At 41.1% G+C, this 16019-nt stretch overlaps 1 protein-coding gene across 3 annotated transcripts in view; it reads left to right on the top strand.

The window, feature by feature from the left end:
• TAB3 (TGF-beta activated kinase 1 and MAP3K7 binding protein 3) overlaps positions 484 to 16019 on the top strand; it is a 96493-nt gene continuing 80957 nt past the window's right edge. For 2 of the 3 annotated variants that reach the window (XM_021080829.1, XM_021080831.1), the window contains exon 1: positions 484 to 682. The gene's annotated coding sequence lies outside the window, so the exon portion shown is untranslated. The remainder of the gene's footprint in view (positions 683 to 16019) is intronic. The other variant, XM_021080830.1, reaches the window with a different exon arrangement.

The raw sequence follows: 16019 nt of genomic DNA, 5'->3' as shown, positions 1-16019 counted from the left end.
GGATGACCAAGCCTTAAGGGACACCTCCCACTTCGTCACGGGGTCCCGCCCAGTCCCTTCCCGGGTTTCAGTCCTGGTTTCCCCGCCCCGTGCCTCTAAAGGAAAGAGGTAAAACACGGAGAACTGGATCCTATTTCAGGGGCTGTTCAGGCATGCGTACTCGTCCGCCCGCGCGCAGGCGCAGTAACTTTCTCTGTAACATGATGCCCATTTCCGATATGGGATAGCGTTTGCTCTGCAGCCAGCTCAGGGTACCCTCATTGACCGCCTTTCCTGTGGGCCCCGCCCTCCGGTTGCTGTCGGGGGAAGCCTCGCGAGATCGCCATCTTTGTGCCTGGCGAGCGACGGCGCTCGACGGGAGCCCTGAAGCCGGAGGTTCGCTTGCCAAGCTCTTGCTGAGACCGGATCCAGGAAATACGAGGCGGGCCTCGGTGGGAGGGGCCGACTGAGGGAGGAGGGAGGAAAGGGGGCGGGGGCGGCGGCGGCGGCGGTGGCAGCGGCGGCGGCGACGGCGGCAGCGGCGGCGGCAGCAGCAGCTCTCACCGGATTCGGGCCCCGAGCTGCACGCACCCAAGGGGGGTCGGGCGGGGAAACGGCGCCGGACCCGGACCCCCCGCGGGAGCAAGAGTCTGGTGTGAGGGCTAGGCGGCGGCAGCGGCAGACGGGAAGCAGCGGCTGCCAGGTGAGTGTCCGCGAGGAGGCCCGGCACCTGCCCGGGCTGGAGCGTCGGGGGTGGCCCCTGGGGTCGTCCCGTTGACCCCGCTCCCGGGCAGTGCGCGTGGGCGTGGGCGTGTGCCGGACTGCGGGTGTCGCGGGGTACTGGATCGGTCTGGGGCTGAGGCTGCGGCGGACTCCGGGAACTGCGGGGCTGCGGGAGGTCTGCGCAGGGCCTGGCGCGCCCGCGCCTGCCCTGGACGCCCCAGGAGGCCGAGGAGAGAGGGAGTGGCCGGGGGCTGGGTTGACTTTGGGCCCCCCTCCGCACCCCGAGAAGAGGGAATGGTGTCCTTCCTCGCCGGACCCTGGGCATTGTAAAGAGTGAACCTCTGTGGACTGCCAAAGCGTTTGGGAATGAAGATTACCAACACCCAGGTTGGGGTTGTTGAGGGCGTTGAGTGACGTGGGGAAGGTGGTAGTAATAGTAATAATTGCTCTGGAAGAGGTTTGTAAGTGGTTTTTGGCAGGTGTGGAGTAAGGCGAAAATGTCGTTCGTTTGAAGAAGATCATACAAGCTGTCCTCTGAGGTCCAACAACAGATTAGAATTATTTCCAGTTGGAGTTCTATAGTTAGTACTGTGTGCCAGCTCATTAAAGTGCCTGCAAGCAGGATTTGGGGTTCTGGGATGCGGTTCGAGGTGGGTTACTAAGTAAGCTGAATATAAAGCCAGAAGTTTAAACTTGATGCAAAGCATTTCTGTCTTTACTGAAACGTATTTTATTTAAGTTGCTTGAGAAAACTTGTCACCTTTCGTCCAGACAGGGCTTGTCAATTCCATGTGTTCTTAATTGACATTTGTCAATCAGACAGTAATTTTGGCACGTGCTGTATTGTGGTTTGTAAAAGAACAGGTATGAATGGGAAAGAACAATTTAACAGACTAGCTTCTTTTACACACTTTTTCATTTTGGAAGGATAAGGGGATTTATTTTTTTGCTTTGCAAATGTTTTACAATAATAGAACATTAGTAAGAAGGAACAAACATTTTGATTAAGAAAGGGCTTTTGAGAGGAGAATTCAATTTTTCATATTATTAGACATCATCACCAATGGTTTAGTTTTGTAATAGCGTCTTTTTATGAATACTGGAAGAATGCAAACATATACACATAATTTTAAACTAATGTGTGATGTGAAGTTTTTCAGTTTTAGTTCCACCCAACTCCCCCACCCCACTTAATCAAGGGAAAGACTTTAATGAAAGTAAATATTACATAAGTGATTTTCATCTTAACATTTGACAGAACATAATAATCTGTGTTCTGTCACTCTGAATTTTTTTCCACATTTTTTTTTAACACACTGTCAGCACACTCTCTACAGTTTGTGTTGGAGTAAAAAGAGCTAATGTTGAGTATTCAGGCACTGGGCTTGGTGGGTTATGTATGTTTGCATTAATCTCATAGCTACCCTGTGCTAAAGATAGTGTTATCCCTGTTGTACAGATAACGACACTAACCTCCAGTATTCTTTAGTAACTTGCCTAAGCAGGTCATATAGCTGGGAAGTTGTGGAGCCAGAGCTCAAACTCATGTGTGTCTGATTCTAGAATATGTGCTTTTTCTACTATACTCTGCTTAAGTGTGTGTGCCGATGAATACAAATTTTATGAAAATGGAAATTTTTGTTACAAAGAAATCTTTTATTTCTTTCGGTAATCTCGAAAGCTTTCTGTGTCCTTGGCTGAAGGTAGTCTCTGGGTTTTTTTTTTCTTTTCTTTTCAAATGTGTCCATCTTCTAGCCAGAGGTAACATTTTAGTGAGGAACATCTGCTGATTAGTGAGGATTCCTAATAGCCAGTAGTGACCTATCTGAAATTCAGATGTTGTCAATAACTTTGCCTTCCTTTCATCATGCCCAGGACACTTAAGAGATCAAACATTTTGTTTATTCTGGTCCTGAGTAGTTTTTCAAATTACATTACTAAAATAAAATACAAACTATATGGATTTTAATTTGCTTTATCATAACTTGGAGGTTTACACACACATACCCACCCACCTCCTCATTCACCCACCTACCTTCTCCAGCAAGTGGAATATTTGATAACAGATGCTGTTTTTCTTTTCTTTAATGTAGTACAGAGGTTTTGGACCAGTTTGTGGTTTGTAGAAAATATGGCAGCTGTTCTGGGATCCAATCTTTCATGGGGCTAGAGAGTGAAAGACCTTTCCAGGCTGTATCTGAGATGTTGGTGTAACAGTGGAAACTGTCTTGCCATTCCATGGCAGTTGGTCCCTTTTGAGCCCCACTGGTCTCAGCTCTTACATCTTTGATGTGCTGCTGAACTTGCTTATCTGGGCATTATATCTGTTCAAAAGAGAGTTCAACTGAAAGAGTAGCCACTGAAAGATGAACTTTAAAGAAAGAAAAAAGAAAGAATGCTAAGTGCACTCATCCTCTAGCAGGTCATTTGGTTAGGTTTACCTGTCAAATTAATTATGCCTGGCTAGAAGTTCTGGAAACATGGGCATATGGGGCTGGAGGAAAAAGTCCTGTCTCCTTCAGGACCCATCTGCATTTGTCTTACAGAGTTTGGAGCTTTGCTTGAAATAAAATACCTTGAAGTCCTCATGGGCAATGTTTGGTGATGAATGAGCAAGTTTTTCCTAATAGTTATACTTCCAAGAAGGGGTTAACTATATCCTTATTTGTGAAGGTAATTACTTATGATATTTGGGCTGTTGGGGATGCAGAAATCAACAAATGATAATGTAACTGAGTGGTCACCAGGTAAATAAAAAAGCCTTTTTGAAATGATTTATATTGCCACTATATAAAAAGGCACCAGGAAATTGTCTCACGTTTTTTTAGAAGTTTATTTTCATACTTTCTGCATAATAAACCTTGGTTTATTACCATGACCAGAAATGTTAATTTGTCTGAAAGTGAAATAGCCCCGATGAAATGTTTGAAACTATCAAAAGGAGTAAATCCTAAATGTTTAAGAACATTTACTGTAGTTTAATTCATTAACAATTGTATTAATTTGACCCCCCAACATTCCACTTCCCTCCTGCTTCAAATGTCTCACCTTTCCGTCCTCTCTTTCTGACACTGTTCTACTGGTACCTGGAGCCGTCCCTTAGTTCTTAGTTGACACTGAATTCTTTGACAGAGTGAATGACAACAAGGAAGGCAACCGAAATTCCTCTAAGTGCTCTAGGAGCTCAAGAGGGACCTAGACAAGACCCTCTAACCCACTTCGATTTTCCTTGCAAAGTAGTCAGAGTGAGGGAGGCAGTTGTTTCTCTTTCTTTTCCTCCTCTCTCCTGAGCATTGAGGCGGAAGGTTTGTAAGAGACTCCATCTGCTGCAGGAGCAGCCATGGTTCCCTTATCTTCTTCTGCAGCCCTCCCCAACCCCCACACTTTTTCCTTGCTCCTTTTAGCTGCCCTCCCATCCTTCATCCTTTCTTGCCTTCTTCATCCCTTGATCTCCCTCCACTGCAGCTCTGCCTTTTTGTTTGAAGCCTAATATGCTGCCCACCATCCTCTTTCATTCCTTTCCTCCTGCTGGGCTTTGATCATGGAAGCCTAGGCCTGTGGTCCTAGGGGAGCTCAGACTCCCAGTTAGGGGAGTGAAGAATTCTTTTTTTACTTCCAAAGCAGAGTGGAGCAGGGATAGTTGCTTTTATTCTAAGTCGAATGCTAAATGGGTTTTCCCAAAGAAATATTGCCCATGCAGGTTCGGTATTTTATTATACTTCTGTATAATAAAATAACTTATGAGTTATAATAAAATAACTTATGAGTGTTTAAGCTTCAGTGGACCAGGTTGGAAACCTGGCTATCTTTGTTTCCTGGGAAGGCAAGTTCTGAGGTTCTAGTAGATGATTAAAAAAAAAAAAAAGCCAGCTTGTGCCTCAGAAGCTCTTGGGGGTTGAGTGCTTTTTGTTACTCACTGGGATAGTAGGGAGTACACTTTTAGCTTTCCAAAGTGATGCGTACTATGTGGATCAGATGGCTCTTCTGGGAGATAAACTGATAGCCTTTTTAGATGGTCAGTGAAGAATTTCTGAATTTAGGCGCAGGTTTTGAAATACAGTTGAAGTTCAGTCTATCCCCTGTTAATGTTTGTTGTTAGAGCAGGTGTTACAGTGTTGTGGAAAGAACAGAGTTTTTCTTTGTCACAAAAGGAATATCTTGTTCCGCTACTTCTTGCTGCTGTTTTGAAACTTTTCAAGGGTATTGGAATTCTTGCAGCTATTTTACCCAAGTTTACTTAAAATGGGCAGTGTATTTTTTTATCAAAAGATTTTAAAATAAAGTTTTATTAGGTTTTTGTTGAAGTAACAAGCTGTTACCAACGTTTGTATTGTTCAAACAATTCAGTGAGGGATTTCAAAGTGATAAAAGTGAAGCAAATGCATTTAAAATTTGTTATCCATAAATATGTTCAGTCTTAGCTTGGTTGAACATATTCCTAATAAAAGGCAAGACAAGCCTTTTTTTTTTTTTTTTGGTCTCCAAACCACTTTTGTCTTAAAAATGAATTTGAGGAAGTGCCCTTTGATTATTTTAGCAGTTTACAAATTATTTAATTACACGGAGATTGCATTGGTTAAAAATATAATCTCCAGGGGTAAAATGCTCAAATGTTCAAATCTTACTTTTGACACTAACTAGCTGTGTGATCTTGGGAAAGTTGCTTAATCTCTGACCTGTTTCCTCATTTTTGAAATTGAAATAGTGTAATGACTACCTCATAAGATTTTCATGAAGACTAAATGAGCCAGAGAATGTATAGTATATAGACCATGCCTAGCAATGGTAAATGCTCAAAAAGAGGTAGTTCGTTTTATTATTATTACTTCGTCAGCATCATTATTAATGCTGCTATTACTACTTTAACTATGTTCTGATATGATAGCTATTCTGTTCATATGTGTGTGTGAAAATATATTTATTTGGTAGTAGTTTTTATTTTATTTATTTTACTTTTTGTTTTTTTGCCTTTTCTAGGGCCGCACCCCTAGCATATGGAGGTTCCCAGGTTAGGGGTCTAATCACAGCCGTAGCTGCTGGCCTGCGCCAGAGCCATAGCAACATGGGATCCGAGCCATGTCTGTGACCTACACCACAGCGCACGGCAATGCCGGATCCTTAACCCACTGAGCAGGGCCAGGGATCACACCCGCAACCTCATGGTTCCTAGTCAGATTCATTAACCACTGAGCAATGACAGGAACTCCGGGTAGTAGTTTTTAAATGCAAGGTTTTGGGAGGGCCAAGGAGACAAGTGTATTAGTTGTTGGATGCATCCAAAATTGGCCATAGTGTAGGAAGTACATAAAATATTAAGCTAATTGTTTTCAATAACACCATTTCTATTATGTTAGGTTTAAGGAATTGTGCCACTTTGACATTATGAGGAAAACTGGATTATTCGAGTAACCACAGGTTCTTTATTAAAATTTGGTTAACTATCTTGGCATCTATAAGGCCATAATCTGTGTAGATGGAGCCTTAATTTCTAAATAATTATAAGACTTTCTTTTTAGAAGTCAGCACTGTTTTTCCACAGAAATAGTTTCACATATGGCCTTCAGATTCCCAGGCCAGCCCAGCATATCTGAATTTGCAGACTGATAGTACTACCAAACTAGCTTCTATGTATAACAGTGTTTCAACGAGAATATGCACTGAGTGCATCAGGTACTGAAAGATTATAAACACAATCTTGAAGATGGAGTAGTGGGGTCACATTCCTTCGCAGTTCTAGCAAGGACTCCCAAGCCTTGGGCAGAGGGCTTTTTTCTCTGCTAGAGGCTAAGGACAGGGTGAGTAGTAGGACCTGGTCTGTAGAAGGCAAGAGCTTTTCCCAGGCTTGGCTCTTCAAAAGGCTGTATGGTGTTGTCATTGCCCTCAAATCTCTGTTCTAATGCTTACAGAACTTCTCATATCTAAAATGTAGATGTAAGGTTCTTGCGAGGGTTTTCTATATACATGTGTGTGTGTGTGTGTATATATATATGTGTGTGTGTGTGTGTGTAAGACATATATTTATACACATATTTACACACACTTAAAGTACTTAAAACAGCACCTGGGAGTTCCATGGTGGCTCAGCAGGTTAAGGAATTGGCATTGTCTCTGCTGTGGCTCTGGTTACTGCTATGGTATGGGTTTGATCCCTGGCCCTGGAACTTCTGCATGCCATGGATGCAGCCAAAAACAAATAAAATCACCACAGCACCTGAACCATTGGTAAGTGCATAAGAAATGTAATATATATATAATATTTCCCATTGTGGCACAGCGGAAATGATTCTGACTAGTGTCCATACGGTTGCGAGATCGATCCCTGGCCTCGCTCAGTGGGTTGGGAATCAGGCATTGCTGTGAGCTGTAGTGTAGGTCCCAAATGCAGCTTGCGGTTCAGATCCTGTGGGGTTTTTTTTTTTTTTTTTTTTTTTTTTTTGCCTTTTCTAGGGCTGCACCCTCGGCATATGGAGGTTACAGGCTAGGGGTCTAATCAGAGCTGTAGCCGCTGGCCTATGCCAGAGCCACAGCAACTCGGGATCGGAGCCGCGTCTGTGACCTACACCACAGCTCACAGCAATGCTGGATCCTTAACCCCCTGAGTGAGGCCAGGGATTGAACCCGCAGCCTCATGGTTCCTAGTCGGATTTGTTAACCACTGAGCCATGACGGGAACTCCTGGATCCTGTGTTGATGTGACTGTGGTGTAGGCCAGCAGCTGTAGCTCCAATTTGACCCCTAGCCTGGGAACTTACATTTTCTGCAGCTGTGGCCCTAAAAAAAAAAAAAAAGCAAAATAAATAATTAAATATATGTTATGGATATTATTATTATTTTATTTTTTTAGCCACATCTGTGGCATATGGAAGTTCCTAAGCCAGGGATTCATTCTGAGCCACAGCTGCAGCAACTCTGGATCTTCAATCCATTGTGCCCGGCTGGGATTGACCTTGCATCTCAGCAGTGACCTGAGCTGCTGCAGAGACAATGCCAAATCCTTAACCTGCTGCACCACAGTGGGAACTCCTGTTTTATATGTAATATTAAGTGTAACTGTTATAAGACTGCTGGAATACCCTTCTCTAGTTGACTGTCCACTGCCCATATCTCTTGTACTTGAAAAGGATTAATTTCCTCCCTTTATAACTTTTCATTTTCATCCCTGCTTAAAGTAAGCATCTTTTTTTTTTTTTGGAGGCTTTTCTGGGGTTTATTTTATTTACTAATATTGGAGAAATAGGTAGCATTTAAAGAGTCCCTCTGGAAGTTCCTTTGTGGTGCATTGGGTTAAGGATCTGGTGTTGTCGAAGCTATGGTGTGGGTTCAGTCCCTAACCTGGGAGCATCCACGTGCCTCGCGTGTGGCCAAAAAAAAAAATTAAAAAAAGAATAAAGAATCCCTTCTGTGAACGTGCCTCCATCCTCTTTTTAGGCCTTTTAGGAATGTGGAGACACATGGCTTGAAGATACTGACTGGACATTTGATTGGGTCATAATTGAGGTACAAACTTTTTGACTTTCGGTAGTTCCTTGTAAGTCATTTCTTTTTAAATAGGCAAAAATTAGTAGAGTTCCCATATACCATTCACCCACGTATACATAACCATGGTACATTTGTCAAAACTAAGATGTTAACATTGGCATATTACTGTTAGCCAAACTACAATTTTGTTTGATTTCACTAGTTTTCCCATTAATGCCCTTTTCAGTTCTAGCATCCAATCAAGGACACCATGTTGCATTTAGTTGCTAGGTCATTTTTTAATCTTTAGTGGATAAGTTTCTGTGGTCACAAAACCATTTTCTGGTTTAAGCTTTCTGCAGGTCCTCATGAGGGCAGGTATTTCCCCTGTGGATGGCAAGTTCAGGGATTCATCTTGGCACTAAAGTTTATAGTTTGAAATTAAAAGAGAGAGTCCTATGATAGAGGAAAGAATGCTTTGGTGATAGGGTGGAGACTAAGGCATTTTTATAATTTAAAAATATGTTTTGGAGTTCTCTGGTGGTATAGCATTTAAGGATCCACTGTTGTTGCTGCTGTGGTACAGGTTTGATCCCTGGCCCTGGAAACTTCCGCATGACATAGGCTCAACCAAAAAAGAAAAAAACATTTTTCAACAAGACTAAATGGGTTGTTTTGTGTACTGTTCACTTTCAGTGCATTTAGCTTCAGAATGACAAGACATTCTTTTCAAAATATTAAAGATATATAAAAAGGAGGAGTTCCCATCGTGGCACAGTAGAAATGAATCCGACTAGGAATCATGAGGTTGCAGGTTCCATCCCTGGCCTTGCTCAGTGGGTTAAGGATCTGGCATTGCCATGAGCTGTGGTGTAGGTTGTTGACGTGGCTCGGATCCTGTATGGCTGTGGCTGTGGCGTAGGCCGGCAGCTGTAGCTCTGATTCGACCCCTAGCCTGGGAACCTCCATACGCCGTGGGTCCGGCCCTTAAAAAAAAAAAAAAAAAAAAAGGCATAAAAAGCATACTTTGTATGGAATATAGAAGCTAACTGAATGAATTGGAGAAAGTTTTTTAGTACTTAAAATTCTGATGGAGAAGTTAATATTAATTTAGTACAATAATTTATTACTAATTTAGCACATTTGTTTATATGTATTGTCTTCAGTTTGTGGTCATGGATTTTTTTTTTTTGCCTTTTTCAGGGGTGCCATATGCTACAGGTGCCATTGTCATTCCAAATTATCACATAGGCCTTAAGTTTGATGTCATGGTCATCATTTAGTCATCAGAAAGTTATCTGTTAGGTTGCATATCATGAACTTTACTTTAGAAAATCTTATCTTTTCTGCCCCAGAAATAGCTTTTGGCTATTAAACGGATGGCAAAGAAATTAATTTTGAGTTGGTAACATTTGGATGAAAATGTTTCAGTTGAATATGGTATGTATTGAGGGAAACTGCCAGTAAACACACACTTTTGGTGGGTGGAAACCCCCTAGAACTTACAGAAAATTGGGAGTGGTGTGAACTTAATTAAATAACTTAGATTGTTCTGCTTATCAAGAGCTGCTTATGACCTTGGACAAATCACCCAACCTGAAAGGACCTTGGTTTCTTTGTAAAATTAGGAGATTTGACTAGATGTGTGGATCTGTTCATTTATGAGATTTGAAAGGTTTTTTTTTTTTGCTCTTTAAGGCCACACCTGCGGCATATGGAGGTTCCCAGGCTAGGGGTTGAATCAGAGCTGTAGCTGATGGCCATAGCCATAGCCACAGCAACGCCAGATCCGAGCCGCATCTGCGACCTACACCACAGCTCACTCAATGTCAGAACCTTAACCCACTGATCGAGGCCAGGGATCGAACCTGCATTCTCATGGATGCTAGTCAGGTTCGTTAACTGCTGAGCCACAACGGGAACTCCTGAAAAAACCTTCTTATTTAATAAAAACCTATAAGATTAAGCTGCTTGTCTTTTAAAAAAAAAAAGTTTTGAAAACTGTTTATTCTGTAAGAATGTACCCCTAGTCCAGAGTTAACTATGTTTAAAAAATTTTGAGCAAAAAATTTACAAAAACCTTTTCAGTGCAACTAATGAAAGTGATATCTATAAAATTGGCCCATCATTAGGTCTGTCTTAAAAAGTTCAGATTCTAAAGCGTTCCTAAGGCACAGTATTCTGGAAGACAAATGTGCTTCCATTGGTGCTGCATGATGGATGAAGCATCCATGACAAGCACCTTCCTCCTGATGCTGCGGGGCTGTGAGTATAGAGTCAAACATAGGCCCCCAGGGTGGTATGGAACTCTGTGTTAAGCTGCTTGTCTTGAATCTTTATGTATCAATATTAGTCACTAAATCTAGATGTAAATCAGTTTATCTTTTGGGGTTCACATAGTTTCAAACGAATGTTATTGTATGCTTGAGAGTCTCTGTTTGACAAAACTATCAGTATTTTTTAGTTATTAGCATGTTGTCTAATACTTGCTTTTTAAGTTTTTGTTATTTAATTTCTGTGCTTTGACTTGAAGCAGTAGATTTCAGGCTTTTTGCTCTCATATCCCCTAATCAATTTTGAGAAACAGATACTCCTTCACACTTAAAAAATGTATTAAGGAGTTCCCGTCGTGGCTCAGTGGTTAATGAATCCAACTAGGAACCATGAGGTCGCAGGTTCGATCCCTGGCCTTGCACAGTGGGTTAAGGATCTGGCGTTGCCGTGAGCTGTGGTGTAGGTGGCAAAACGTGGCTCAGATCCCACATTGCTATGGCTGTGGTGTAGGCTGGCAGCTGCAGCTCCGATTGGACCCCTAGCCTGGGAACCTCCATATGCTGCAGGAGCAACCCCAGAAAAGGCAAAAAGACAAAAAAAAAAGTATTAAAATTTAACGTATATGCAAAAAGTACACATCAGTAGCGAAGAGTTTAATGGATTTTCACACATTGAACATAACTTTTGTACCAGCAGCCAAATCAAAAAGTGAACGTTACTAGCCACTTAGAAGCCCCTTTGTGTGCCCTTTTGATCACTTAGCTATCCCCCAACCATTTCCCTGACTTTTAACATCAAAGATTACCTTTGCCAGAGTTCCATTGTGGCTCAGTGGTTAACGAACCTGACTAGTGTACATGAGGACGAGGGTTCGATCCCTGACCTCACTCAGTGGGTTAAGGATCTGGCGTTGCTGTGAGCTGCAGTGTAGGCCAGCGGCTACAGCTCTGATTGGACCCCTAGCCTCAAAACCACTATATGCCGAGGATGGGGCCCTGAAAAGAAAAAAGACACAAAAGAAAAGATTACCTTTGCCTACTTTTGTATTTCATATTAATGGAATCCTACTGTACTCTCTTGTACAGCATTATAAATGTGAGATTTATGTATATTGTATATAGTTTTTGACTATTCTCATTACTGCTTGTATTTTATTGTGTGAGTGTATCACTATGTATCATTCTGTTGTTGATGGATATGTAGGTAGATCTCAGTTTTTGGAGAATGTCTTTGGGACTTTGGAGTAGGCAAAGATTGTTAAACAGGACTTTTTCAATGATACATATTATTTTAGAGTTATGACTAGAGTGAGGAAACTGCCTTATTTTAATATGGTCATCTGTAAACTTTTTTTTAAATGTTAATATGTAGTAAAAACCTTTTACTCTGTAAATCCAGGGAAAGTGTCAGTATTTATAACTAGATCTAGGTGATTGAAGTTTGTACTTTTATAACTGTTTTTGGTGGAATTCCTTCAGGAACATGTCATGTACTTCCTTGCCACCCCCCTCCCTCCTTCCTTTTATTTTGGCTGTGCCTCAGACATGTGGAAGTTCCCTGGCCTTGCTCAGTGGGTTAAGGATCTGGTGTTGGTGTTCCTGTGAGCGGTGACAAAGCCAAATCCCTAACCCACTAGGCCACGAAGGAACTCCCTTCCTTGCCTATTTTGACTTGCTGATTTGTAGTAGTTCTTTACTGTATGCTAGAAATTTGAGCAAGGGTGTGCTTTTTCATTTTTAATGTGTCTTTTGATATCAGAATTCTTATTTGTAATGTAATCTGATTTATCAGTATTTTCCTTTATGTTTAAACTAGGCATCACTTTCAGTTTAAAATATCCTTTTTTGTCCCAAGGTATTAAAGATATTGTCTCTCATTTTTCAGAAGCCTTATTGTTTTGGCTTTTACATATGGGTCCAACATCAACCTGAAATTGGTTTTTGTGCATTGTGTGAAGAAGAGGGCAGTATTATTTTTTCCCACATGGAGGGCTAATTTTCCCAGCACACTCTCTTTTCCCTACTATTGTCAGGAATAAGCTATCTCTCTGTGGTGTGTTTCTCGAGTGTTCTATTGCCCTGGCCTTTGCACTGATACCACACTGTTTCCTTTACTATAGCTTTATTGTAAATCCTGATGGTCAGTAGAACAGATTCTTCCACCTTTGAGAGCATCTTGGCTATTCTTGGCCCTTTGCACATTTATATGAATTTTAGTATCATCTTGGAATTTCTTACATATCACACATACAATGACACAAAATATTGATGGATTTTGATTGAATTTGCATTTTAGGAGGAATTGATATCTTTATCATATTGCTTTCTAATTCTTGAATATGATATACCACTCCATTTATTTAGGTCTTTTTAATTTTTCTCAGAATGTAATTTTCTTCGAAAACATCATAACTTTTGAGAGTTTTATTCGTATATATTTGATTTTTTTCTTATTCTGTTTATTTTTTAATGATTTTTATTTATTTTTTTAAATTTTTTTTAAACCGTCTTTTTTTTTTTTTTTTTTGGTCTTTTTGCCATTTCTTGGGCCACTTCTGCGACATATGGAGGTTCCCAGGCTGGGGTCCAATCGGAGCTGTAGCTGCCAGCCTACACCACAGCCACAGCAACACAGGATCCGAGCCTCGTCTGCGACCTACACCACAGCTCACGGCAACACCGGATCCTTAACCCACTGAGCAAGGGCAGGGACCAAACCCGCAACCTCATGGTTCCTACTCGGATTCGTTAACCACTGTGCCACAACGGGAACTCCCCTGATTTTTATTTTTTCCATTATAGTTGATTTAGTGTTTTGTCAGTTTCTACTGTACAGCAAAGTGACCCAGTCACACATACATATACATTCTTTTTCTCACATTATCCTCCATTATGTTCAGTCACAAGTGACTAGATATCGTTCCTTGTGCTATACAGCAGAATCTCATTGCTTATCCACTCCAAATGCAATAGTTTGCATCTCTCTCTCTCTCTTTTTTTTTTTTTTTTTTTGTCTTTTTTAAGGGCCGCACCTGCGGCATATGGAGGATCCCAGGTTGGGGGTCGAATTGGAGCTGTAGCTGACAGCTTACACCACAGCCACAGCATTGTGGGATCCGAGCTGCGTCTGCAACCTACACCACAGCTCACAGCAGTGCCAGATCTTTAACCCACTGAACAAGGCCAAGGATCGAACCGAGTCTTCCTGGATACTTATCAGATTCATTAACCACTGAGCCACGATGGGAACTCCAATAGGTTGCATCTCTTAACCCCAGACTCCTAGTCCATCCCACTCCCTCCCCCTCTGCCTTGGCAACCGCAAGTCTGTTCTCCAAGTCCATGAGTTTCTTTTCTGTGGTAAGGTTCATTTATGCAGTATATTAGATTCCAGATATAAGTGATATCATATGGTATTTGCCTTTTACTTTTTTTTTTTTTTTTTTTTTTGGTCTTTTTGTCTTTTCTAGGGCCATACCCGTGGCATATGGAGGTTCCCAGGCTAGGAGTCCAACTGGAGCCGTAGCTGCCAGCCTGCGCCACAGCAACGCCAGATCCAAGCCACATCTGTGACCTACATGGCAATGCCAGATCCTTAACCCATTGAGCAAGGCCAGGGATCAAACCCCACCCTCATGGTTCCTGGTCACATTTGTTAACCACTGAGCCATGACAGGAGCTACTGTCTTTCTCTTTCTGACTGACTTCACTTAGTATGAGAGTCTCTAGTTCCATCCCTTTTGGTGCAGATGGCATTGTTTTGTTCTTTTTCTTATGGCTGAGTTGTATTCCCTTGTGTATATATACCACAACTTCTTAATCCATTTATCCATCTATGGACATTTAGGTTGTTTCCATGTCTTGGCTGTTGTGAATAGTGCTGCAGTGAACACATGGATGCATGTATCTTTTTCAAGGAAAGTTTTGTCCAGATGCATGCCCAGGAATGGGATTGCTGAATCATATGGTAGTACTATGTTTAGTTTTCTGAGATACCTCCATACTTTTTTTCATAGTGTTTGTACCAATTTACATTCCCACCAACAGCGTAAGAGGGTACCCTTTTCTCTACACCCTCTCTAGCATTTGTTATTTGTTGACTTATTAATGGTGGCCGTTCTGACAGGTGTGAAGTGGTACCTCAGAGTACTTTTGATTCACATTTCTCTAATAATTAGTGATGTTGAGCATTTTTTCATGTACCTGTTGGCCATCTGTATATCTTCTTTGGAGAAATATCTATTCAGGTCTTTTGCCTGTTTTTCAATTGGGTTGTTGGGTTTGTTTGTTTGTTTGTTTGTTTGCTATTGAGTTCTGTAAGTTGTTTGTATATTTTAGAGATTAAGCCCTTGTCAGTTGCATCATTTGAAACTATTTTCTCCCATTCTGTAAGTTGTTTTTTTGGTTTTTTTTTATGATTTCCTTTGCTATGCAAAGGCTTGTCAGTTTGATTAGGTCCCATTGGTTTATTTTTGCTTTTATTCTGTTGCCTTGGGAATCTGATCTAAGAAAACATTTGCATGGTTGATGTCAGAATGTTCTGCCTATGCTCTCTTCTAGGAGTTTTATGGTGTCTTATGTTTAAGTCTTTAAGCCATTTTGACTTTATTTTTGTGCATGGTGTGAGGGTGTGTTCCACTTTCATTGATTTACATGAAACTGTCCAGTTTTCCCAGCACCAGTTGATGAAAAAACTGTCTTTTTCCCATTTTATATTCTTGCCTCCTTTGAAAAAGATTAATTGACTGTAGTTGTCTGGTTTTATTTCTGGGTTCTCTATTCTGCTCCATTGGTCTGTGTGTCTGTTTTGGTACCAGTACTATGCTGTCTTGATTACTGTAGCTTTGTAATATTGCCTGAAGTCTGGGAGAGTTATGCCCCCTGCTTGGTTTTTGTTTCTCAGGATTGCTTTGGCAATTCTGGGTCTTTTGTGGTTCCATATAAATTTTTGGATTGTTGGTTCTGGTTCTTTGAAAAATATAATGGGTAATTTGATAGGGATTGCATTGAATCTGTAGATTGCTTTGGGTAGTGTGGCCATTTTTATGATACTAATTTTCCAACCTAGGAGCATGGAATATCTTTCCAGTTTGAATCCTCTTTAATTTCCTTGATTAATGTTTTATAGTTCTCAGGATCTAAGTCTTTGACTTGCTTGGTCAGGTTGATTCCTAGGTATTTGATTTTTTGGGGGTGCAGTTTTAAAAGGTATTGTGTTTTTGTATTCCTTTTCTAATATTTCATTGCTAGTATACAGAAATGCAACTGATTTTTGAGTGTTAATCTTGTATCCTGCTACTTTGCTGAGTTCGTTGATCAGTTTGAGTAGTTTTTGTGTGGAGTCCTTAGGGTTTTCTGTATATAGTATCGTGTTATCTGCATATAGTGACAGTTTTACCTCTTCTCTTCCAATTTGGATGTTTTGATACTTTTTGACATAACTTTTTGTAGACTTCATTTTGTTTATAAAATTACAGTGGACTTTTACATATCAACCTTGTATCTAGCAATTGTGCTAAACGTTTATTACTTTTAGTAATTTATGTTTAGACTCTTGCTTTTTCCTTTCAAATTCTTATACCTTTG

The sequence above is a fragment of the Sus scrofa genome, chromosome X, assembly GCF_000003025.6.
Source record: "Sus scrofa isolate TJ Tabasco breed Duroc chromosome X, Sscrofa11.1, whole genome shotgun sequence".
NCBI classification, from domain to species: Eukaryota; Metazoa; Chordata; class Mammalia; order Artiodactyla; family Suidae; genus Sus; species Sus scrofa.
Note: the sequence above shows the minus strand (reverse complement) of the source record. Positions and strands in the feature narration are given on the sequence as shown.